A 27,452-nucleotide genomic window follows, 5' to 3' on the forward strand; every position below is an offset into this window, starting at 1 on the left:
CCACTTCTAATTTTTTAGGATACTAAATAAAAGGAACATCTCAATAACGCAAGCTTCTGCTTTTGTTTAAAATGTCCAATGCACTTGAAGGAATGTCCAAATGTTATTCTGTGATGGCTGAACATGCCAAATAATCCATCTGCTTCTACAAAACTTGGCTCTGAACCATCTACTTTAAGCAAATTAAATTAATTAAAGATCTTAGCTCTACCCTTTGGCAGTAAACTCAAAATCTTGCCAGGTTTCAGCAGCGGCTGCCCTATTGATCTCGAAGAGCAGAATGCTGACGTCTGATAGAGGACACTGAAATGGGCAACACTGTAAGCCAATCCCCTCACTCAGGTTTTTCAGAGAGATTTAACTCTTGCACATTTGCAGGAGGTTTCACTTAACTAGAGACTAGAGGCAGCTCTGGTTAGGCAACCACAAATTGATTTCCGGATTTATACTTACATACATACATACATGCATACATGCATGCATATGTTCAGCTGGCAGAATGGATCAGCAGGAACAGAATGAATGTAATATGCAAAGACTTTTTGACAAAGAACAGAAGTGAACAATTCTGAAATGATTAAAAGACATTTTATAGGAAAGTCTTCAGTTTAGTTTAACTCACATCTCAGCCAAAATAGAAATCCCATCTTCCTTACAGTGTATCTATTTGGTATTTATTAATGGAAGATAGGTCTATATCTGGTGGTGCAGTGGTTAAATGCCTGTACTGCAGCCATTCACTCAAAACCATAAGGTTGCGAGTTCAATCCCAGCTAAGGGGGTTCAAACTCATCTCAGGCTTGTATCCTTCCGAGGTCACTAAACTGAGTACCCAGCTTGTTGGGGACAATTAGCTTACAGTTGTAAACCGCTTAGACACTGTTAGTTCAGTATGAAGTGGTATATAAATGAAGCTGTTTGTTATATCAAGGGTGGGATTATGTAGCATCTAGATGTTACCAAACATCAGCTTAAGCATTTTTCAGCACTGGCTGTGCTGTGAAGAGATGTTGGGAACTGCCATCCAATAACATCTGGAGGGCGACACGATTCCTACCCTTGGTACCATTTGTACTAATACTATTATCAGTGAATGCTATAAGCATGGAACTTGTTTTGTTTAGGATTCTCCCTCCCCCAGCTGGAAGGCAAGCCTTTATTCTTTAAATTGTTTCCTACCTAACATTTATATTCTTAGCATATGTGACAAAAGAATAACATAAAGTGAATTGCAGCTTAAAGCTCAGTTGCAGCACTTCAAGAGTAGAGCAGGCAATGGTAAAGTAGTTAGGTTAAAATATCAAAAAAAAAATAGGATATGCATTTTATTAGGGTTCAGGGATGCAAACTCTTAGCCTACTACATCTTGAAAGATTGTTGTGAAGGAAACTGATAATTGGCTATACCATCCTGAACAGACTTGTTCTCCTCTTTCCTGGAAAACTAAGAAGAACCATGCCGAGTAAGTACTTGGAAAGAAGAACACTAGGGAATCCCAAAGAATTAGAAATGAATCTTGTCTGAATTTCTGAAGAGCCATTGTCAGTCAAAGGTGGCAATGACAGCCAGGATAGATGGATCAGTGGCCTGGCCCAGTATAACACAGCTGTGAAATATGTTTTATGCTTCTTGTGGCTGATGTGAATTGTAGCCTAAAACATCTGTCAGATGGTCCAAAGGCAATCCTTGGTCAGATTGTGGTGGAGTAGGCAAGAATCTCACTTTTGACCTAGCAAACTAGTCTCACATATGCCCCTTTTAAATCTATGTCATTATATAAGCATCTTCCTCATTGGAATATTTAGTATGAATAGGAGAATCAAAATTCTCCTGTTCTTCATATCAAACCTCTGAACACTCCTTAGTGGATTCCCTCATGAGGAATTTAGCAGGTAATCGGGGTCAGCTGTGCCACTGGAGAAAGGAACTTATGCTCTTCTCATTTTCCTTGGTGAGATGTGCCCTGTAATAAATGTCAACCTCTCAGTGCCTTCATTCTGCATTCCTTATCTTTGCATTTTTATTATATTTTTGAAGGACAATGGCTGGCATCAGTTAAGCAGAAAAGAAGAACATGACAATCCAACAAACAAATGCTGAGTTGGTGGAAAAAGCATTGCTCATCTTACAAAATAATATCGTACAGACAGGTCGGGTGATGCACTCTGAACAGCTAATTAGAGCAGATCAATGAATCCTGGAAAGATATGTGGCAGTTGTATGTCATCAAAAATTTACTTGTCCTGTCATCAAATCCCTATCTGGAGATGGCCCTGGTAAGTACTCTGAAAGAGCAGTCTCCAACCACTATCTTCACAGGACACCAGAATAAGCAATTTGAAGTTTCCACAGAAGCAATTCTCAGATTTTGGACTGTTTGCACAACCACCCTAACCACTTTTGATGGCTATCTGAAATGAGTTAATATAGGGCAGTGACACCCCCACCCACCCACCGAGACACACATGGCTTGAGAGGAACTCTGCTAGTAGTAGAAGAAAAGTGTCCACACCAAAGACTCTAGTTATGCCTACAGAAAGTTCCATTGCATAAACATAAATCTTCCATCATTAGTGTTGTACCCACTGGTGACTAGCAGAAGAATGGCCATGCAAAATATGTGTGGCCTTAGACCTACTGTATTGAAAGTACCTTCTTCCAAAAGGGAGGTCACAGGATCGAGTACCCTCTTCATAGCAGTTTGGAGCTAGCATGATTCATTTCTTCTCCCCTGGAGCCTACTGGGATAAAAACAAAATAATTTATCACAAATTATGGCAAGTCCATCCTTTTCCTCTCCCCTTGGCTGATGTGATCTGGGGGGGGGGGGGCTTGTAGAAGTAGAGATGTAAATCTCTGCAGTCCCATGAGGAGGGAGTCTGGGAAAGGATGGCAGAAACGTTTTTGCCATGGGTCTGAAAAATATGATCAGGAGGGCTTTAAACTGGGAAGGAAGACAGTATGTAGGGGAGGAAGACAGTATCTTGGAAAGCAGGAATTTATCAAGGGTTGGAGATAATAGTCAAACTGTTATAGAAGGAACAAGGCAAATAGTGCAAGGACCCAACATTGGGAGGCAAAAACCCTTGCACAGGCAACCAGCGGGGAGGACCCATGGTCTTAGATGTCTCTACACTAATGCACAGAGCATGAAGAATAAACAAGATGAACTTGAAATCCTAGGACAAGAAAGCAAATATGATATAATGGGCATCACTGAAAACTGGTGGGATGAGTCTCATGATTGGAATGTAGTAATAGAGAGATATAACCTTTTTAAGAGAAATAGGCCAAACAGAAAAGGAGGAGGAGTAGCATTATATGTCAGGGATGTTTACACCTGTGATGAGATCCAGGATTTATATCCTGGAAGCCAGGTGGAGAGCATCTGGACAAAAATGAAAGGGGAGGGAAACAACAGGGATGTTATTGTTTACTACATTCCCCCAAGCCAAACCGAGGAATTGGATGATGCCTTTCTAGAACAAATGAGCACACATTCAAAAATTAGAGATGTAGTAGTAATGGGGGTCAGCTATTTTAGATTTGATCCTAACCAACAGGGATGACCTGGTTAATGGGGTGTAAGTGGTGGGATCCTTAGGTGAGAGTGATCATGTTCTGCTGGAGTTTGTTATACAACAGAAAGGAGAGGCCAGGCATAGTCAGACACATATTCTAGACTTTAAGAGAGCTGATTTCAGTAAACTTAGGGAAACACTGAGGCTGATCCTGTGGTCAGGAATACTAAAAGAGAAGGGAGTTCAGGATGGATGGGAGTTTCTCAAAAGGAGATACTGAAGGCACAATTTCAAACTATTCCAATGAGGAGGAAAAACAGGAGATGTCTCAAGAAAACAGGATGGATGACTAAAGAACTTTCAACAGAGTTGAGTTTTAAATGGGGCATGTGTAAGAAATGGAAAAAAAGGTGAAAGAGGAATTCAGAGGACTAGCTAGCACATGTAGGGGAAAAGTCAGTAAAACTAAAGTGTAGAATAAGCTCAGGCTTGCTAGAGAGATTAAGAACAATAAAAAGGGCTTTGGGGGTATGTTTGCAAGAAGAGTAGGAAGGTAGCGCTATTGCATGGAGAAGTTGGTGAAACAATAACAGAAACTACTCTTTGCCTCAGTCTTCTCAGAAAAGGAGAAGGTTGCTCAACCAGAGGAAAATGGAGCAGAGGACAGAATAGGGGAAATGCAGCACAGAATAAGTAAAGAGGTAGTACAGGAATACCTGGTTAATCTAAATGAATGTAAGGCCCTCTCCAGACGGGCCTTACGTGATGTCCTCATCACGTGCTAGGGTTGCCTCGGGGAGCTCTAACCCTAGCACGTGACAAGGGTGCAATCATGGTGGCCTCCCATCCATATGGGGCCACCATAATTATATCACATGCGCACCGCCTCCAAACAGAGTGGCAAGTGTGTGATGCCCTTGCGCCATCCCAGGCCACTTATGGCGGCCGAAATGGAGTTCCTTCTTGGGGAGCGCCTCGTTCCCACAGGCACCAAACGGCTGCAGGAATGAAGCCAGGAGAAAAGGGCCAAGCAGTCCCTTTCTCTCCTGGCTGTGGCTCCCCAGGGTGTCCTGGGGCATGAAGCCCCAAGAACACCCCTTTTCGGGACCAGGGAGAAGCGGCATTTTGCTGCTTCTCCCTGGTCCCGAAAAGCACCAGATTGGGGCTTTTGGGCTGCCGCTGTGGCTGCCCTGGCCCCGATCTGTGCTTTAATGGAGTGGCCGTAGGCCGCCCCAAAGGGGCGGTCTGTATCCCGCCTAAGTCTCCAGGACCAGATGAACTAAATCCAATGGTATTAAAAGAAATAGCAAATGAAATCTCAGATCCATTGGCAATAATCTTTGAGAACTCCTGGAGAACAGGAGAAGCCTCAGCAGACTGGAGGAGAGCAAATGTAGTCCCCATCTTCAAAAAGGGAAAAAAGAGGTCCCCCATGACATTCTTGCAAACAAGATAGTAAACTGTGGGCTACGCAATGCAACTGTTGAATGGATTTATAATTGGTTGGTCAGCCAAACCCAAATGGTACTCAGCAATGGCTCCTTTTCATCATGGAGAGAGGTGACCAGTGGGGTGCCACAGGGTTTTGTCCTGGGCCTAGTGCTAGTCAACATCTTATCAATGACTTAGATGAAAGAATAGAGGGCATGCTTATCAAATTTGCAGATGACACCAAATTAGCAGGAATATCCAGAGGACAGGATCAAAATTCAAAATGATCTTAATAGATTAGAAAGCTGGGCCAATGCTAACAAAATGAATTACAACATAAAGAAATGTAAGGCAATGCACTTAGAGCAAAACAATGAAATGCATAGATATAGGATGGGGGACACCTGGCTTAATGAGACTACATGTGAAAGGGATCTAGGAGTCCTAGTAGACCACAGGTTGGGCATGAGTCAACAGTGTGTTGTGGTAGCTAAAAAGCTCAATGATTCTAGGCTGCATCAATAGACATATAGTATCTAGCTCAAGAAAAGTAATAGTGCCTCTCTATTCTACTTTGGTCAGACCGCACCTGGAATACTGTGTCCAGTTCTAGGCACCACAATTCAAAAAGGATGTTGAGAAGCTGGGGTGTGTCCACAGGAGGGCAACCAAAATGGTGAAAGGTCTGGAAACCATGTCCTATGCGGAAAGACTTAGGAAACTGGGTATGTTTAGCCTGGAGAAGAGAAGGTTAAGAGGTGATTTGCCACTTCATCTCCATGCACAAAGACCAGTTTCCTATGTCTTTGTGCACTAATGACCATTGTTAAAATTGGACCTGCAACTTCATTTCCATACACAAAGGATTTGTAATTTGTACTGACATCCTCACATACCAATGGCATATATATGTCTGTACCTGGCTTCCACTCCACCAAATGCATCTGAGGAAGTAGACTGAAGTCTATGAAAGCTCATGAAACCAGAAGGTTGTGAGTCTAATACCAACCAGGGCTCAGGGTCAACTCATCCTGTCGTTCTTCTGAGGTCACTAAAATGAGTAACCAGCTTTTTAGGGGCAATTAGCTTACACATTGTAAACCACTTAGGGAGTGCTTAAGTGCATTGAGAAATGATATAGAAATGTACTGGCTATTGCTATTGCATTGGAGGGAGGGTGGAAAAGCAATTTCTGTAGCTTACTCACCTCCCCACCCCCATTTATAATCTCTCATACCCAGGGGAACACCAACCCTTTGGAGCAGCTTTTCAGGGGATACAGAAAGCTGCAGTAGAAAGTAGAAATGGAAAAAATCTCTCTTCCTCCAGCAGGAGCACCTGGCAAGTAGGAACTCTGGATCACAGTCATTTGACTTGCAAAAAAGAATTGCATTCTATTCCTGGTGGTTGTGCTTTGATATTTCATAGGTACAACTTATAGCATTAATAAATTTAAGTTTTGCATTTAGGAATGTGCTTTTAGAAAGAAAATGTAACATATGGAAATACTTCTGAGAAAAAGAAGTGATTTTCTCTCTTTCCCCAGGATGCTTCTGATTCAAAATGGACCCTTTTAGTTCTCAACTTTCATATTTTTAATCCTAAAGTTCTTGTATGGTAGTAGAGATCTGCCAATAAACTAGTTTCTGGCTTCCATTTACAAAACTTTGTCTAAAGTTGCTAATTAATTATTTTCCTTTTTACACCTAGTTCTCTTTAACCTAAAAATATTCAGTTTTATAATATAACTCTTGGCAAGCTAAACACACAAAATAGGCAATTAGATGCTGAAATCCAAACTATATGAAACAATAAATAGCACTGTTACTTAATGTTCAGCCTAGCTCCTGTCATTCTTATAAGGGATAAATGTGAGATTAATAATAATATTAATAAATAAAATTTGTTGTAATGATGAGGGCCAGCATGGTGTAATGGTTTAGGCATTGGGCACTGGGAGACCAGAATCTGAATCCTATCTAGGCAATGGAAACCCACTGAGTGACCTTGGGTAAGTCACACTCTCTCGGTCTAAGAGGATGGCAAACCCCCTCTGAGGAAACTTGCCAAGAAACCCTTACAATAGGTTTGCCTTAAGGTCACCATAAGTTGGAAATGATTTGATGGCATGCAGCAACAACAATGCTGAAATGATATTTCAGTTATTTTGAATTTAATTCCAAAATTCACTATTACCAGATTATCAACACAATTGTATAAATGTCCAATTGAATTCAGTTTCACTTATTTCCAGATTAATGATATAGGATTGTAGTCAGTGGTCTGAATCCAATTGTTAGCTATGTCTGCAACAGACCCATTGAGCCTAAGGAATGCACATAAGTGTTGACTTATCAAGGCCCACTGATTCAATGGGTATATTGTAGTTGGGACTAACAATTAGATTTAGCTCTTATAGTCCAGTCCCCTGTAATGTCTGAAAGTTCTTCCTCCTGAATATATTGTTAAAATATTTGATAACAACTGAAGTTTGCTATATTGAATGGGTAGAAATGGATACAAGACACAATTATAGTGCTATAATTGCAATTTATCTATCATGGGTCTATTTTATACAATCCTGGAACTTGCAGTCTAGGTAACGGATGTTTAGAATTCAAAGCCAGAGAGCTCTAGTGCCCCACCAAAGTGCAAACCCCAGGATCCCATAGGATGCACCCAAGATAGTTAAAGAAGTATTATAGTGCTATAACTGTATAGTGTGAAATGGCTTCTTGTCAAAATCCTAGTAATGAAACTTTACCTTTCCTTAAAGCATTTAAACCAAGTAATTAAAGCAATTTATTTCCTGGTTCAGATCAAATGTTTAAAATAGCGATGGACAAAAGTGCATTGCAGTCTGTGATGGGTCTTTTGGACAGAAGTTACAGGCACCTAGCCAATCCTTTCCCTAGATACTCCATTCCAATCTATTTCCGCTTCTCTGGATTATTACTCCACTCTGCCCACAAAATTCTTAAGCAGTATTCTGAGGTGACATACTCAGTTTCAACTGACTGTTTTGGTTCTACCTTAAAGATGTTTTGTACTACTGGGCACCTTGTAATTTGCTCCAACCATACGCATGCCTCCCTCTTGTGAGTGGAGAGTGCTTTTCTGGCTACATAAGGAGTCATCCTATTAGTAGGCTGCAAACATTTCAAACATATGATGGCTAATGAAGCACACCAGGGAATTCCAAAAGAAAATCAGCATGTTTTTTGCAGATTATAGCAAAGCCTTTGACTGAATAGATCATGAAATGCTGTGGAATGCCCTTAAAGACGTGGGAATGCCAACACAGATAGTCCTGATAGTCCTGATGAAGAATCTGCATTTAGGACAAAAGAATATGTATGGTTAGAACAGAACATTGAGAAACAGAATGGTTCCCAATTGGCAAAGGGGTCAGGCAAAGCTGCATTCTATCACCCTATCTATTCAACTAGTATGCAGAAAAGATCATACGAAGAGCAGACTTAGACTTGGAAAAAGGAGGGGTAAAGATAGGAAGAAGAAATATCAGCGATCTAAGATATGCAAACAATACCATACTACTAGCAGAAAACATCATGGACTTGGAACAATTACTAAGGAAATCAAAGAAGAAAGCTCAAAGACAGGGTTAATGCTGAACAGAAAGGAAATTTTAAAAAATGACCACAGAGGACCTACCTGCATTCTAACTGGACAATGAGGATATTGAAATAGTAAAAGAATTCCCATAGCTAGGATCAAACAGAATAAAGACTGCAGTTAAAAAGTCAGAAGAAGACTAGGAATGGGAAAGGCAGCCATGAAAAAGCTTGAAAAAATCCTAAAAAGTAAGGATATACAAATGAATACAAAAGTTAGAATCATCCAAGCCATTGTATTCCCCATCACCATGTACGAATCTTAGGGCTAGTTAGTGAAGAAAGCAGACAAGATGAAAATCAATTCATCTTAGATGTGGTGCTGAAGAAGAGTGCTAAAGATACTACAGACAGCCATTCTGATAATGTGGTATAGTGGGCCCTTTCCTTATGAGGGGATCCATTGTGGAGCCCCACCCCTCATAAGGAAAATTCCACGTATGCTGGAGCGCATTAGGTATAATGGGTCTCATGCCCACGGTGGGGCTCGGGGCACGCGCTACAGGTGTGTGCCCCATTAATTCTTCCAGGGTGCATCGGGGCTTTCAGAGTATGCTGAAAGCTGCGTATGTTGCGCCCACATCATATGTGGGCGTACTGTGGTTAAAAGCTAACTTTGCAAAAACCACAAGAATTGCCCAGCTTTTAATTCAATTTGTCTCATCTTCACAAAACAAACTACACCTAGTTTAGGAAGTCCCCCAAATATCAGAACCTACAAGCTCATCCATTCATTGCCCCATTTCTCCCAAGCTAGAGTTGCATCTATATTTGTTCATTGCTCACACCCAGCTAGATGTCACCTTTTGACCATATCCTCACCTTGGCTTTTAAGTTCAGTAAATTCAGTGTTTTTATAGATGTTGAGAGGGAAAACCCTAATACATCTGTTATCATTCTGACACAGACAAACTGCAACAAAATGTTGCAGCATGGAACATTCCTAGTCCCAACTGATCAGGAAACATGTGTTTTATGTATCTAAATTGCAGTGGCCTTCATGTTTTCAGGATGTATACCTGAGCTTGAGCATCTGGTAAAGAAAGGACAGTTTGATGGCCTCCACAATCAGAGGTCAGATTTAATTAGCCTGGCAAAAAGAGTGCCAGGCTATAGCTTGTAAGGGGGTGGAGACAGAGGTTTCTTATGGCCTGATGGTAAGAACTGTTTGACAATGGCTTTCCTCAGTCTAGCACTCAAGGTGGCTTGCAAAGGTTAAGAGATACAACTTAAAAGTCCACATCACAGTATCACAGAAGCACAGAGATGGAAGAGATTGCAAAGACCATCCAAAGACTCAAACTATGACCATTCTGATGTTCATAGAGTTGGAAGAGATTGCAAGGGACATCTAGTCCAAACCCCTGGCATGTAGGAATACACTATCAAAATACTTCTGACAGATGGCCATCCAGCCTCTGTTTAAAAAATCTCCACCATTCCGAGGCAGTGCATTCATCCATCAAATAGTTCTTACCATCAGGAATTTATTCCTAATGTTTAAGTGGAATTTCTTTTCCTATAGCTTGAATGCACTGCTCCATGTCATAGTCTCTGGAACAGCAGAAAACAAGCTTGCACCATCTTCAATATGACATTCAAACATTTAAACATGGCTGTCATGTCACCCCTTAACCTTCTTTCTCCATGCTAAAAATAACCAGCTCCCTAAGCTGTTCTTCATAGAGCATGGTTTCCAGGCCCTTCACCATTTTGGTCACCCTCCACTGGACACACTCCATCTTCTAAATATCCTTTTTGAATTGTGTTGCCCAGAACTGGACACAGTGTTACAGGTAAGGCCTGACCAAAGCAGAATAGCATGGTACTATTACTTTCCTTAATCTAGACACTATACTTCTATGATGCAGCCTAGAATTATATTGGCTTTCTCAGCTGCTGCATCATATTGCTGACTCATGTTCAGCCTATGGTCCACTAAGAGTCCTAGATCCCTTTTGCATGTACTTCCATCAAGCCAGATGTCACACATTTTATATCTGTCCTTGATCCCACCTTCCCCAGTTTTCATATGTGAAATGTTGCAGAGTATGGTTTTGTGATGGGCTTTATAAGTACTCTTCTAATCTAGTTCATGAGAGTTTCACTGGTCCTTAACAGGTAAGTAGCTACCATAGGACTGCCAGGGCATTGCCACACGCCTCCAGCAAATAAAGACTTCATGCCACTGCCTCCTCTGTTCTCTGATGATCATGAAGACAATACTGACATCTCTGTTCTGCCCTCTGGCACAAGACCTTAGTGTGCAAGTGAATAGAAACAAGTTAAAATAATTTAAAATAATAAAAATACAGTAATATAATTTAACTAAAATAATATTTAACCCATTAATAATTTTAAACAGGTTTTAAAGATTAAAACATTTTAAAACTATGACCATAGCATTTTTCCCAATCAGTTGGTCTCAAAGGTTTCAGTAAACAGCCATGTTTTCACTAGGTGCCTAAATGAAGCTAATGTTGGTGCCAACTGGGCTTCCAAGGGGAGACTATTCCACAGTCAGGATGCCACAGCAGAGAAATCCTTCTCTTGTGTGTACTGAATTTCTTCTATGGTGTATTGACCTCAGCAGTGGGACATAGAAGAAAATCACCCCAGCAGACCACAATCCTCAGGAATAAATAAAAAGACAGTTTACCCAATTCCTGACCCTATAATGGTTGTGAAAACCACATTCAAGGGAGAACATTTGTATTTCCAGTCCCTAGATCCCTGGGCAGTAAGCTATGCCTCATAATTTCAATATTCAGCCAAAGAACACCTCTCTCTCTCTCTCTCTCTCTCTTTTGTTATTTTGTATTGTAGGTATCTTTTTGAAATATATATGTATTAGGATGTGTGTGTGTTTGTTTCACAAACTATGGTTACATGATAGTAAGAGCATTTAAAAAAAAACAGCCCTGTTTTAATCAAAGGAAAATAAGAAGTGCCTAGTGTGTCTATTCTGAAATGTCTCATTGAGTCAGTATATGGTTCCACATTGCAAAGCTAGCGGGAAACTCTCAAAGAGATGACCAATCCAAGATCCTTGGAAAAGATCATGAAATTTTGGGCATGACTTTTTAATCATTAAACTTAACAAAATTTCTGAGAGTTGTATAAAGATTTTGTACACAGACGGACTTAGAATGGTGCAGACTCTGAAGCAGGCATGTGGTAAAGTAACATTTTTATTGCAGTAAGAGAAGTTTAATATAGAATGTCTGCAATACCATTCTGGCTTATTGAGCAGAGAATCTGTGGGATCGTTCATGCCATCTGCACTCAGCAGGGACGGGTTGCTGAGAAAAGTTAGCAAATAAAAACAATAAAGAAAGTAAATGAAAATAATATGCAGAGTGATAAAAATAGGGAAGCCAGAACTCTAAACCAGTTGGATTTCAGTTACTTCCACTGGATTTTTCTACAGAGAAATGTGTCTTTGTAATAGTTATATTTAATGAAATGTGAATATAAGAACCTGATCTAGGTGGGGGGAAATGCTATTTACCTGACTGAGGCTGCAATTCACAAACTACTTAATCAGGAGCAGTCATATGAACTTCAGTGGGATTCATGCAACATGAAGCTAATTTTCAAGAAGATATTTCATTTTCAATGGTAACAGATTGATAATTCTCAGCAGAGTGCAAACCTCTAAAGAGATAGTTCAATTCCTTGCCGCTGGAATTGTACAAGAACTCATACTGTTAAAATCTTTTGTAATTTTCTGCCTTGTCTTATGATATCTTCACATTCAAAGACATTTTTGGACATTTCTGTGGTTACCAGGTTCTTATTTATTTTACTAGTATTTTTTAATCTTCAGTTTCTGTTTCCTGCCCATCATCCCAAGACTTACAAGCCTATGAACAGAATATAACTATATTAAAATAATACTATCCTTAACCAAAAAAAGACATAAAACCATATATATCAAACTTGTTCCCCACAAAGTGTGCACGAGAAAAAAAATACTTGTGTGTACAATATCAGATTTAGGCAAATTTTCTTTGGGATAGAGTTTAGAATATTCTGCCACAGAAATATAATGATGGAGATCCTTGCATTATCAAATCTTACTACCGTGTTGCATTGAATCTGGATCAAGGGCTTATTTTAAAAGGCACAAGTATTTGGAAGTTTGCAAACACATGATTGCCAGTTGGTAGGTCCTTTGTTCTCAAGAAAATGGCATCAATTGATAGGAAAGACTTGTGGACTTAGGCCCAGTGCAGACTGTCACTTTGTGGCAGCCTGCAGCCAAAATTACGGCTGGGGAGTGGGAAACGTCTGCGCGCTCCACACTCTCCCGGCGCCATTTTGGGCATGTGCAAATCCATATGCTGCACACACTGATGACATGCCTTGTGCGCCACGTCCAAACGGGCGGTGCACAAGAGATGTCACCGTGCTGCTCCAAGGGCACTAATGGCTCCTTGGCAGCAGTGTGGAAATGAGCTGCTTTTTGCAGTTCCTTTTTGGGGTAGATTGTTGCCACACCTGTGCAGTTGCCGTGGCAATGATCTGGGGCAGAAACAGGTGACGTCTTTGCGCTCCTTTCTGCCCATCTGTATCTCCCCTTAGATGTGAGAATAATCTGGCTGTGACATCTGTCACACACACACCGCTTGATCACCATTGATTCAGCTGATCTGGCTAGCTAGGAGGGTGTCCCCTTCCTCTCACAGTGCTCCATGTATGTCACACCTGAAGCTGTGTGCTCAATAGAAGAGGATGACCATCCCAGATATGAGTATACCATTGTTTGCTCAAGGGTATACAACCCCCTACTAGTACCTTCAAACAAGCTCACACTTACAGGTGAACATAAATTAGTCAAGTTTCCAAGAGATCGACCTAGACTAGAGCCAAAAACAATGGTAATAAAAGTGTGCAAGGCCCTGTTTTCTATTAACAAACTGTTTGGAATAAAATCAGATCATCATTAGATCTCACAATGACTGGGGGCTTCTGGGAACTTTAGCCCAAAGAAGAAACTTTTCAAAATTATGCTTATATGCACAAATATGCCCAAGATTGAAGCCTATCCATATATAGCTAAGACCCTCTTCTTCTGCCACATACACACATAATTTCTACATGGCTAATTTCAAAAACAGTGTGTGCAGTTCTAGCCTCTCCTTCTGTTCAAGAATATCATGTGGATAATTTTATGACCTAATGCTAAATTTTAGAATAGCTTTAAAAATCTTCTTTATAATCTATGTATTTTATTTACTTTGGAAGTGGGGGAATTTAATGTACCATGATGAGAGCACTGCCTGACAAAGACAAAACAAAACAAAGATGTAGAAGTGCTACTTTCTAACAGTAATAGACCTTCATTAAGATTTAAACTCCCATTTGTTAGTAGTTAAAGAAGGTTGTGTGTGTGTGTGTGTATTAAAAAGGATGGATGGGTTGAACCCCAACATATGAGAGATTATACACACAAACACACACACACACACACGAAAACATAAGGGTTTTGTTATGGTGCACGCAACAAACAAGAACCTGTTTCCCCTTAGCAAGCTTCTAAAAAAGTATCTCCCATATAATTATTAAATGAAAACACTCACTTACCCAGTACTCAGCCTTTAAATCTTGAATAAGAGACATTCACTCAGAGAGAGGTACTTACCATGTTTCCATGGATACTAGATGATGCCAATCAGGTCCATGTTTTTATCCAAAAGTGGTACCCTGCAGAAAAATAGAGTTTGGTGAGTAGCTGTTTATGTGCAGTAAGTAAATAGGAAGCTTGTTTATTTGACAAAAGGCCTGTGACCCAGACTTTCCCCCCAGCCAAAATCCCTAGTTCCCTTTCTCTCCTTCAGACCTCTTTAACTCAATAGCAGAGGGACGTGGCATCAACTAGTTTGCAGTGTTTCCTGCCAAATTCATGAAGAAGAGGACTCAGTTGTACAGACAGCAGCTTAGTTCCCTGGCATTATGCTCCTGATATGAATATATATATATATATATAATAGGCAAATTAGTAAGGGGCAGGGCCAAATTCCTTTCTAGAATTTCAAGTACACCACTTTTCCTAAGGGGGCATGGGGGGAGCAAATGAACAACAGTAGCAGGCAAGGCAGAGACAAAAGTTCTTACCGTAATGGATCTATTCAGGAAGAAGAAAAATATCCAAAGTGTATGCTCCAAGGATTAGCGTGTTTCCTTAAACATTAGCAACTTTGTGAAATGTGTCTTGTTCTTACCTTTTTCGAGGCCTCCGTGGCATAAATGTGTAATTCTGGCATGCAGTCTCGCAACAAGACATACTTTCTAATTTGGGGAGTGAGCTTATTGACTCCACTTTGAGAAGTTTTCAGTTTCTAACATTTCTCTGGATAAAAGTGAGAACAAAAAAAGAAAGCAATCCACTTTAATACTTAGCACTGTTTAATAACCTGAATGACGGGAGCTCTGTTTCCATTTTTTTTACAGACATTTCCTTCCAGCAGCAATTTAAAATACAAAACGTCCTGTTCTAAAAGTTATTCTTGGAAATGAAGTTTCTAACATCACTGTAAGGGAAGAGTTCCCCTGCTTTTGATTTTTTTTAATTATTAATTATTATTATTATTGGCCATCTGAAAGACATTTCATTTTACTTCCTCTAAAGGAGTGAATTTTGGATCAGGCGACTGATTTGATATTTTCCAATTGAACTTAAGAGCATGCTTTGTGGAGAGAGTAATTCTATGTTCTTTTGCCAGAGCTGACAAAGGTCTGGTTGTCAGTGATACCTTTTACAGCTAAATTTACTCTAGAGTGACAGGAGCAGGTGGGCCTAGGCCTGCCAGACACTTGTGCATGGAAATCACGCATCTTACAGGTCAACAGCGAAGGGGAAAAAGCCCCTGCCTTTGTAGCAGAGGGTGAGTGAGGCAACAGAACCCAAACTGGGGGGTTTCTCTTCAAAGCCAGCTGGTCTGGCTTTATTCTACAGGAATTTTTTACCTGTCAGTTTAATCACCGAAGCCCTCAGCAGGTGCTGACGGGTACATCTTCCTGGAGAAGAAGGGCACTGGTGAGTTTTCATGTATATAAAATGTTGTTTTTTCTAATATACTTATGTAAATGGATAGACAGAGGGGATCTGCTCTTTCTATCCTAGTGCCATGTTTATGATCCAGATCCACAGGTGAGTTTTCAAATACTTTACTTTTTAAAGGAGATGCATTTGGTAGCATTCACCTGTCTTGTGATTGCTTTAACAAAATTTACTTTCCAAAGCAAGGTCCAAGTTCTGTTGCTTTTTTGGAAGCAAACCCTGGTGGATTTAAATACTCAGAATATACGTATTTAATTATGCAGAAGAATTAGGTGGGGAAAACAGAATACTGTACATATCTTTCCCACCCATCTCTGAGAATTACTTTCCTTCTTTGGATTTTGAAGTGAAAAATAAAAACATCAAATTGCTTTTGGGGTTGTGGTTTCGCTGCTCACACTGTACCTATACTGCTATTTTTGTCTGACCAGTCCATATTTTCGAATGTCCTTTCAAGAGCCATATCAAAACTAACTTTTCAATTAAAGGAGGATAAATGTGGAAGATATTTTCATTTTCAAATGCTTCACTTATTAGTCAAAAGGCAGTCATATGGAACTGCTGCTGAATTCGCCAAGAAAAGAAGCTGGATTGTGAAACAAAAGTTATTCAGAAATGTAACTGTGATTTTTTTAATTATTATTTTTATTTTACATTGCTGTCATTTGAAGTCCATTCTGTGTCCTGCTGTGTGCACAATTGTTAACTTTGTAACACTACTAAGCCACTGCTGTTAGAGACTGAAGGGAGAACACATTTCAGGACAATCTTATTTTAATTATCACAAAGACGTGGGAAAAAAGATCAAATGCTAAGGCATATTTGGGGATGACAGAATTTTTTTATATTGAATTTCTGTTTTCACAAAAGCTTGTGCTTTTAACTATACTTCATAGCAGTTCTTGCAAACTGTCAAACAAATTGAAAGCATTTCTGTAAATAAGTAATCAAGTTTTTGTGGGGGAGTGTGTGTGTTTTGTTTGTGTTTTAGAAAGCCCAAGACTAAGACTATATACAAAATATAAACATATGAAATTACTTTTAGTAACCAGATTCCAACTGAAATTTTTCCTGGCATGCAAGTTTAAAGAGCACTGAACATCAGATAGATAAATTATGATATTAATTTGGCACTGGAGGTTATTCTGCTTGGAAAATAAGAATGCATATCCCCACAGCACAGGGATGTTAAAGCTTGTATAGTTCAATGATTTTTAAAAGATTTTGCTTGAGAAGTATTGGTGTGTTTCCCTATCTACAAAGCACAAAGTCCATGGGATACTGATATCAAGAAATATGGACCCAGTTCTTACCATTGTAGATCTGGCACATTTTTTTGTGGAAGTAACCCACTCAATTTCCCTGAATCTTATTTGTCACAAGTAACTAGTGTTTAGAATTACACTGCTGGTCAGGTTGTCTCTCTTTCTGTCTTGTTCTTTTTTTTTTTTTTAAGAGAAGCACTTAGAACAGCTGATTTGTCTTTATATCTGTTTGAAAACCATGCAGCTGCCCAGGCTGAATACCACAAGTACAGACATTTGCAAGGAGAGTTTATGATTTGTTAACTGCCACTGAAGGTCATTAATTCCATACACCACCACAATTTTTGTTCAAGGAAAAAAAAGTATAAATAATATTATCTGTCACTCCAAATGCCATTCAATAAAGCTAAAGGTCCAAGTTTCCTCTGACCTGAATGTACCATCCACCCTTAGCTGAAAGTAAGTCCCATTGAATTCAATTGGTCATAACTCTGAGTAAACAAGCATAGATTACACTGCTCTGCTATAGAATGATACACAAATATGTGGTTAAAACTGACTGTCTCAGATACCTAATAGTTTTTTTTATCTAGAATGTGATTCTCAACACATTTATCCTGTGGTCCTATAAACACTTCCCTGGGAGCAAATGCCATTACATTCATTATTCTTCTGCATAACTAGTCCTGTATAGGATTGCTTGTTATTCTCAGAAATTCTACCATATCCAGTCTCATGAAGAACTAATGATTCAAAAAAGTGTTGTTAAAAAAACCAAGGTTCTTTTTTTAAAACCCCAGAACTGTTCAGTATCAAACGTTTAACAAAAATGATAGCTTTCAAACTATTTTTTTCAATAAGTTATTCTGTTTCTTTTTATGGCATTCTAAACACCTGAGCATCTGTTAATGTGACTCATTTAATTAAAATCATGGTAAATAGATTTTTTTTCCTTTCAGTTCCTTCTGTTTTTTAAAAAATTAACCTATTTTGTTTCACCTGAAGTAGTAATTTTTTAAATGACAGAATAAAACCCACCAAAAAATTCCAATTAGGAATCAGAAATAGTTGCAACTGTTACTTGTGTTTAACTAACTTGATTAACCTTTATCACCCCCTTTAGATACTTGTACCATACTAAATAAAAGCATAAACATATAACTGATATTAATGGACTGATGGATTAATATTAAAAGGGCCTTTTCTGTCTTTAAATTGACATTTCTAACCAACAGCACTACCACTCACATTCTTAATTGCTAGTCACCCCATATAATTATTTATAAATAAGATAATAAAATCAAAAATTGCTATTTAGGTGCCTTCTGAGGTACATCAAATACTAATTTTAGTTAATATTTGTATCTATATGGTTTGATAGAAATTTAATACTCGCCCACCACAAAATTGAATCCAACCCCTATTCTCTAGCTTTACACACACAGATAGGATTTGCATAAAACACTGCAAGGAAGGACATTCCAGAAACTCCCTTCATGATTAATTATTAGAGATTTCTTTCCATGTCTAATCTTCAGTCATTGTTTGTGTTGTATCTGATATTCAGAAGATATTGGGTTTGGTGTAGTGTGAAGTTCTTGTGGTCAAGACATATGAAAAAATGGCCTTGTGACTCTGTCATTCATGTCAGTGGGATTTCCACTTGAGAACTTCCCAGAATATTATGCCTTTCAAAACCAGTTGCTTTCCCTAATACCAATTAGTACATTCAAAGAGGTATCCATATGAGATTCATAAAAGTTTTTTGGGGGGATTTCATAGGCTTTGTCCATTCAGATTTCCAGATATTTCTAACCTTATAGATCTTTTCCCATTCATTCATATGGTTTTAAAACAAAACAAATGTTGAAAGACAACTTGAAAAAAATATTTTTGGACTAAATTTCCAGAGTCTCTAATCCAGTAGTGGCCACATTTGCTTTGGGTATTCTAGAAGTTGTACTCCAAAGAGTAACATTTGCAAGTTCTGATTGGAGAGATAACCTAGTTTAATTTTTTTACTACATATTTGTCTTTACCATAAAAAAAATTGAATGGGAATGGTAGTCAGTTCTTCCAGAGTGCATGTATGTATGGCCTTTAACCATGACCCATTGGCAAAGACTGTAATGCAATGGACATATGTATGCTATTCTTTATTCCAATTATAGTAAGCCAAAGATATATTACATATTTTTAAAGTGAATTATACCTTACTTTCTCTCCTTTGCTTCAGCACAAAAACAGAACAGCATTACTAAATTCAACTGAATTATGAATTCAAAAACAGTTAAGAAGAATTGTCCTCCCCTCCTTAAACCTATTTTAAGTGTATTTGTTCCATTTTATTGCAAACTATCCTTTTCAGAATGTCAATGACAGAGACACAGAACCAGTATATGTTAGCAATTTCCACCCAGTGCTGATGCCCGTGCTCATGAAGGGATAAATCCAGGGTGGGCTCCAACTAGAATAGACCACCTGAAACAAATGACATTTGTTACATCAAGTCCTATTTGTTTTAGTGGCTCTGATGTAGTAGAGACAAACATGGGATTTACTGTAGCTTTTAATGGTGAGAGGAAGCTCTCAATAAATACAAACAATTATCAAGGTGCAAAATATTTATGTGCCAACCATTTTACTAGAATTGCTCAGGTATTAGATGATGACATGGTCTAGGAAGTTACTAACCCCGGAAAGAACTGTTACCCATTATAGACTAGTTGGTGGGTGTAGAAGTCTTTTAGAATAAATTATGGTTAATTTGAACCAATAGACATGTTTCGTCTGTTCTTTTTTCTTTGTATTTAAAAGTAAGTCAGCATAAAGGATCACTCAAAAGGAGTCACCATTGATTAATTATTTCCAAAACAGAGGGTGGATTTTTTCATACTCACTGATAGCCATACATACTCTCTGATTATGAATTCCCCTTAATCCCTAAAGTTAAAGATTTTCTTGATAGTTTGTCAGATTCATCATTATTTGACTCCCCTTCTTCCTTCAAAATATCTTTTCACTCACTTAATTTTCCATCTTTCATGACCAACTCAAACATCAGATTTTAATTCTTCTGCCAACGCTTTTCTATTTGACTCCTCCATTTCCATGCCATATAGCACAGGGAACACACACAACAATATCAGTTGCAAAATATAAGCACAGCTGAGTGTCCTTTTTTTTTTTGGTAAAAAGAACAGGTATACATTAAATTTTAAAAATAATATAAATAGCCACCTGAAAAAAATCAGAAATTCAAGAGGAGAGGAGTGAGGAGTGAAAAGAGCCTAATGTAACATACAAAAGACTCATACACCAAAGCCTTGTTTAACAAATTATGACATATTCTGTTTTAAACTGGCCCTTTGGTGTGTTGTATTGGAATGGTTTCCAGAGCTATTTTCCTTGATCAGTATAAGTTATACAGAAAACATATTGGGGTGCAGAACTATGGATTTTGTGTGACTTTTAATATAACAGAATTAAAGGCACAATCCTCTGACAGTGGAAATGGACAAGCAGAGAGTGAAATGGAGACAGAATCCTTGATATTGAGGAAAGCCACATAGTAAGATGAAACCAAGATCTAACTGAAGTTCATACAAAGCTCACACTTATTTTTGTCAATTATATCCACAGCATTTTCTGATGTTTAAATAAATTACTTGCAAAGGGAACTGTAGACCGGTGGATTTTATTTTCTTTCTGGCTATTTCTCTAAAGTCATATTTACTTGGGAAATGACTCTATACCATAAACTGGCAATCCTATATCACTCAACTGAGAATAAGTGGCATTCATGTCAGTGGGACTTACATCTAAGTAGGCATGCATAATATCATACTAAAACTGCTGAGGGGTTTTAACCTGTTGTGTAACTAATGAAACTCCTAATAATAAAAACAATTCAGTAATTGCAATTTAATTTCAATGGCTTCAAGCATTCCTGGAAAATGACTGGTGATTTAGAAAATATAATTCATTTGGTTCCAATTAATGTTGATGGTTTTGTGTGTGAGAGAGAGAATTTTATTTTATTCAGAAGTAAGTCACATTGAATTCGATAAGACTCCCTGCTAAGGGGGTATGAGATTGAATTTAATGGGCCTCACTTCTGGGTAAATGCCTTTAGAGCTATGCACGTTTAATATATATATATATATATATTTCTTGCCTGAGAATGTAATACATTGTAGATATTTTGATTCCACCTACAAGCACTTACCTGTGGGTTTTTAAAACAATGTTGGATGATATTTCAAATGCTCAGTTTTATGTCTTTTCTTGTTGTGTGCCCTCAAGTAATTTCTGACAGACTGCAACCCTACCGTGACCCTATCATGGGGTTTTCTTGGCAGAATTTCTTCAGAGGGTCTTTGCCTTCCTCTGAGGCTGAGAGTGTGTGACTTGCCCAAGGTCACCCAGTGAGTTTCCATGGCTGATTGGGGATTTGAACTCGGGTCTCCCAGTGTCCTAATCCAACACTCAAACCACTATAGCACACTGGTTCTCATATGTATGTATATATTTATGCATTAGTAGTCTTATTTTGTGGACTATGCATTATGCATTAGTAGACTTTATAGCTAAATAAAACAGTGTTGTACTCAAAGTAATGTTTCTCATGTATTCAGCATGAGAAATTCAGTTTGCCCCTGTTTGGAAGAAAAAGGAGCTTAGAAAAGTTACTTTTTGGGGATGAGACTCCTCAGAAATCCTCAGTCAGCCCCAGGCCATGATAACTGAAGGGTCAAAACACACTGCAGAAATAATCCAGTTTGGGACCACTTTAACTGCCCTTGCTTGGTGCTAGGGAATTCTGGGAACTATAGTTTTTTGAGGCATTGAGTCCTCTCCATCAAGAGAGCTCTGGTGCCACAATAAACTACAATTCCCAGGATTCCCTGGCACTGAGCCAGGGCAGTTAAAACGGTTTCAAACTGGATTATTTCTGCAGTGTGTTTTGGACCCGAGAGATGCTGCGCATTTTACTCCCAATCAGCCCCTCTTGCTTTTACACAATAATAATAATAATAATAATAATAATAATAATAATAATTAATAAATTTTTATTTATATACCACCCTGTGGCGACCAATCCGGGCGGTTTACAGCATTAAAATAACATACAGCATAAAAACAATATATTTCCCTCCCCCCTTAAAAAGTTATTAAACAGCTTATCTAATTTAAAACCACAATAACTAGTTAAAATAACAGAATTTAAACAAAATAATACCAACCAATAAACCACTGCAACTTCAGTTCTAAGGAAAAGGGGGCTTTGGAGATATTACTGAGGAGGGGGAAATCCTGAGATCCTGAGGCCGGGATATTTCAGTCTGGGAAGGCCTGCCTGAAGAGATCCGTCTTGACAGCCTTTTTGAAACTGTCCAAAGATGTTAATTGACGGATCTCATCCGGCAGGCCGTTCCAGAGCGACAACAGAGAAAGCCCTCTGGGAGGTCGCTGCAAGCCTCAATTTTTGAGGCTGCAACAAGTTCCTCCCAGAAGACCGGAGAGCGCGGGGAGGATTGTATGGGAAGAGGCGGTCCCTAAGATAGCTTGGACCCAAGCCATTTAGGGCTTTAAAGTAATAACCAACACCTTGTACTGGGCCCGGAAACCAATAGGCAGCCAGTGGAGGGACCTCAAAACCGGAGTGATATGGTCCCTTCTGGATGTTCCTGACACAAGCCTGGCTGCCATGTTTTGAACCAGCTGTAGTTTCCGAACCAGGCACAAGGGTAGCCCCATGTAGAGCGCATTACAGAAGTCAAGGTGTGAGGTTACCAGCGCGTGCACAACTGTCTCGAGATCCCTTACTTCCAGAAAAGGGCGCAGCTGGCGTATCAGCCGAAGCTGATAACAGGCATTCCTGACCGTCGCATTAACCTGATCTATCATCAGGAGCGACGAGTCAAGGAGCACCCCCAGACTGCGAACGCAGTCACTAGAGGAGAGTGTGACCCCGTCCAGGACTGGTGGTTGCAACCCAATTCTTGGTTTCGGGGCCGCTACCGTGAGCACCTCCGTCTTGTTCGGATTCAGCTTCAATCTGTTTTTCCTCATCCAGCCCACATCAGACCCACACGCCTGCCACTCCGCCTCCCTCCTCTTACTGCCCACAGAGTATTTATTATACAGTACAGTACTTTTTGCTACATTGTTTCACTGAGTTTATTAACATCTAAATTTCTGTACCAGAATAGACTGTAGTATAATCTCTTCAATTCACACAGCTTCCTGTTTTTTTGGGTCTGCTTGATTGGTTGGTCCCCCCCCCCCTCCATTCCCAATACAGTATTTGTCCTCATTCCTACAAGCTTGTGTTGTGTCCCCTGATAGTAAAGATCTTCCGTGGTCACAAATGCTGGCTTGTTTAACTGTTTCAGATACCTCTTACTAATACTGAAAGTTTTGTGGTTTGCAAAGCCATGAAACCTTTACAGCGATTAGCGTTTTTTGTTTTGCAAGTCATCTCACCTTTAGAGACAGCTGTCTTTCAGGCTGGATTTGCCATTAGGCTAAATATGCTTCTAAGCAGGGCAGGGCCATAGCAGGAGTTGCATTGTGCTATCATGCAATTGCTCTATATGAACATTTCACTGTGAAGGAGGGATGCAAATTGTGCACATACACACATACATACACACACACACACACACCAACCAAACAAAGTTATTTAATGCCAGCATTTCTCACCGACATCGGCAAGAACAACTGGAGTTGCAGTTCAACCACATCTGAAAGATTGCTTTTTTTTTTCTCCATTTCTGCTTGAAAGGGGGGAAGAAGCCTATATACCTCCTAATCATCTGGGTTATTTTCAAATTCTGCAGAGCTCTGCACATGATAGCCATGTTCTTTGTCATCTAAAAAGCCACCAAGTGTGAGAAGCAGAAGAATATGTTATACGAGGTGTAATGGAGTCTCTATCCAGGTTGAAACCCACCCACTTCCAGTTCCCACCTTTGGGCTCCTATCACTCACCTTACCCTTTTACTCTCAAGATCTCTCCCTGGATCTGGTACACGGACCTCAAGATGACCATTAACCTGGACAAGTGAATAATAATAATAATAATAATAATAATAATAATAATAATAATAATAATATTTATTTGTATACCGCCCTATGGCAAACCAATCCGGGCGGTTGACAACAGTAAAATATAAAATATAACAATTAAAAACACTTTATCCCTCCCCCCCTTAAGACAGTATTAAACAGTATAACATATTACTGATCAGTAGAGCCAATGGGGTAGAGCAAGATAAGTTTGTGCTGTTAATTCTTAAATTAAAGCATCTAGACAGGGATCTAGAAAATAAAAACAGTAAAGGTTTTACAATGTAACAAATACAACAAATACTGTATATGCCAGTTTCACACACAGTACACAGGATTCAGTTTCTAGCAAAGCAACTCTTCTTCCTGAACTGTCTTCATGTTCTCCGCTCCCAAGACTCCTATTCAAATCTTATCAGTTCCACTCTTCCTTACTGGTCCTATCTCATTTCCTAACTGGCCATATCTTTATTTTTGACTGGCTCTCTAACCATCAAACAGACATGCCTCTCTTTTTTATATTTGTCCCACTTCCCAATAGTTCTCACAGAGGCTTCATCCACACTGCAGAAACAATCCAGTTTGACCTCACTTTAACTGTCATAGCTCAACGCTATGGAATTCAACAAACTACAGTTCCCAGACATACATACTATTAAGTCATCGTAGTTAAAGTGGGGTCAAACTGGATTGTTTCTGCAGTGTGGATGCAGCAGGACGGGGGGTGGGGGATTCTGTGAGTTGTGATTCACTACTTCTACCCAGGCCCAATTTTTTGATTCACCTTAGGATTTCCGTATCTCATGGTCTGCCCCCTTTTCTTGGGTCTTCAGGATGAGGAGAAAGACTTATCACAATGAGAGTACTGTATTCAAATGTGTGTTTTCAAATGTGTGTTTGTGTATGCATACTTGTATTTCCTCATATGTTATACTGTGTGTGTCTCTGTGTGTTAATTTTGACATATTTGTCATAATCTGTCCATGTGTAGTTCAGGGATTTAATGTATCATACTTAATGACATCAGCAGGGGCTGCTCCCTGGAAACACAGAATCATAGGGATCCCAAGGGCTATCTAATCCAGCCCACAACAGTGAAGGGATCCAGGTCCCTAATACATTCCTTATGATTTTGGATTGTCACAAAATATTAAAAGTTACTACAACTCTCCGAATGAGCTGTGGGTTGGTTTTTTTAAAAAAAAAATTAAAGTGGAACGGACTGGTGAAGAAGTCTTTCAAATTTGTGAAAAAACTAACCCCACCTGCCACCCTCTTTTGAATGAATGAAATTTTATTTCTATACCGCTATTCCTTACAGATCACAGCGGTTTACAAAAATCACCATCAAAAACACTACAATACATCAACCCATAACCCAATAATACAAAAACCCACAATACCAATTTGAAAAACAATATAAAGTATCCTAAAACATTTCATACAATCAATTCACAATCTAAAAACTAATTAAAAACCATACAACGAATTAGCTGGATCAACAATAAGCACAAGGGAGAGAAAGAATAACATCAAGGCACATGGGGGAAGGCTTGACAGAAAAGAAAGGTCTTCAGATTTTTCCTAAAGAGATCTAGGGAGGTTGCTGAGTGGAGCTCGTTGGGCAAAGAGTTCCAGGTCTGGGGGGCCACGATGGAAAATGCCCTTTGTGAAGAAGACACAAACCTTGCCTTAGGAACTCTTAATAGATGTTTTCCGCCCGATCTGAGTGTGCGGGGCGGACTGTATGGGGCGAGGCGGTCCTCCAAGTACCCTGGGCCCAAGCCATTTAGGGCTTTATAGGTCATAACCAGCTCAGGTAGGGTCGCAGCTGGCATATCAGCCGAAGCTGATAACAGGTACTCCTGACCGTCGCATTCACCTGAGATGTAAGGTGAAGCGACGAATCCAGAAGCACCCCCAGACTGAGAACTGAGTCCTTCAGGGGGACCATGACCCCGTTCAGGACAGGTGGACAAATATCCATCCCCGGGCCCGGGGAACCTATCACGAGCACTTCCGTTTTCTCTGGATTCAAACTGAGTCTGTTCTCCCTCATCCAGCCCATTACCGACTCCAGACAGGCATTTAGAGGAGAGATGCCATCTCTGGTCACTGCATCAGTCAGAGACACAGAGAAACATATTTGGGTGTCATCAGCGTACTGATAACACCGCGCCCAGTGTCTCCGGATGATCTCTCCCAGCAGCTTCATGTAAATGTTAAATAGCATGAGGGACAAAATTAAGAGAATGCAAGAGAGCCAGCACAGCATAATGGTTGGAGCATTGGACTAGGACTCTGGAGACCAGGGTTCCAATCCTTGCTCAGCCAGGGAACCCCATTGAGTGACCTTGGGTGAATCACACTGTCTCAGCCTCAGAGGATGACAATGATAAACCCCTTCTGAAGAAAATTGCCAAGAAAGATGGGTTCGCCTTAGGGTCATCGTAAGTCAGAAACAACTTGAAGGCACACAACAGCAACAGAAAGTCTACAGTGCTGCATGAGGCCTTTAAAAAACTTATCTTTCTCAGTAGTTTCTTCTCCCTGGCAGCTTTTAATATCACTTTTTACTATGAAGGAGGCAACACATTGTTGAAGGCCATGGGGGCCAATGCTAATTTTATCCTCCCTACAAATGAATTCTTGCTAGTGGCCACAAGAGCCCTGGAACTTGTAATGTGACTCCCAAACACAAGTGTGACTTGTCAGCTGCTTTTCAGTTTCAGCCACATAAAACAAGCCCTGCTGGTGGTATCTCTGGACAGGTCTGGATCGGCCCTAAATCCAGAGGAACAAAAACAAATGGAAACTGGTTTGGAAAAACATCTAGCACTATGAATCCACTTTAACTGTCTTGGCTGCCTCCTGTGAAACCCTGGTGTTTATAGTTTGGCGGAGCACTGGAGCGCTCTGGCTTTTAACTCTAAATGTCCCTAAACTGGAAATCCCAGGATTTTGTGAAATGTTGTCATGGCAATTAAAGTGGAATCCTAACACAATATGAAAAGGCCTCACAAGACAAGGTATAGAGATACCAAGGGTCACTGTAAATTGGAAACAAAAATAGAACTCAAGAAATTTCCTCCCCCCCCCCCCCCTTTTTTAAAAAAAAAACACCAAATGTATAACTTTCACAAGTTCTGTCAAATTCTGGAAAGTTTCTGTGAAATAAGCAAACATTTGGGAGGTTTGCATAAGAAGGGATGAGGAGAGACAGAATCCCATCATCACTACATGCTTGCAAAATGATACTGGTAGCTTGCTGGAATTTTAGATATATATATAGCTATGAAAAATATATAGCTTCTCAATCTCCCAGACTGCAATCCATTTCTGAACTGAGGATCCCTGGGGGAAAAACATTTCAGAGGCGAACTTTTAGAAACTTTTAAACACAGATTGGGATGCTGCCTAAAGCTATTCCTCCCTGTAGCCACCAAATAACATGAAATAC

At 39.6% G+C, this 27,452-nt stretch overlaps 1 protein-coding gene and 1 long non-coding RNA gene across 9 annotated transcripts in view; one reads left to right on the forward strand and one right to left on the reverse strand.

The window, feature by feature from the left end:
• Nucleotides 1-2,656: 2,656 nt before the first annotated feature.
• LOC121922859 lies at nucleotides 2,657-14,536 on the reverse strand. The gene is made up of 3 exons (XR_006102243.1): nucleotides 14,433-14,536; nucleotides 14,235-14,296; nucleotides 2,657-2,741 (listed from the first exon to the last, which is right to left on the reverse strand). It is a non-coding gene; the product is annotated as an uncharacterized LOC121922859 (long non-coding RNA).
• A 915-nt stretch (nucleotides 14,537-15,451) lies between these two features.
• MEF2C (myocyte enhancer factor 2C) overlaps nucleotides 15,452-27,452 on the forward strand; it is a 229,894-nt gene continuing 217,893 nt past the window's right edge. For 4 of the 8 annotated variants that reach the window (XM_042454561.1, XM_042454573.1, XM_042454574.1 and 1 more), the window contains exon 1: nucleotides 15,454-15,629. The gene's annotated coding sequence lies outside the window, so the exon portion shown is untranslated. Of the gene's footprint in view, nucleotides 15,630-27,452 lie in introns of all 8 variants that reach the window. The other 4 variants (XM_042454576.1, XM_042454572.1, XM_042454571.1 and 1 more) reach the window with 4 other exon arrangements.

Source organism: Sceloporus undulatus, chromosome 2, assembly GCF_019175285.1.
Source record: "Sceloporus undulatus isolate JIND9_A2432 ecotype Alabama chromosome 2, SceUnd_v1.1, whole genome shotgun sequence".
Classification (NCBI taxonomy): Eukaryota; Metazoa; Chordata; class Lepidosauria; order Squamata; family Phrynosomatidae; genus Sceloporus; species Sceloporus undulatus.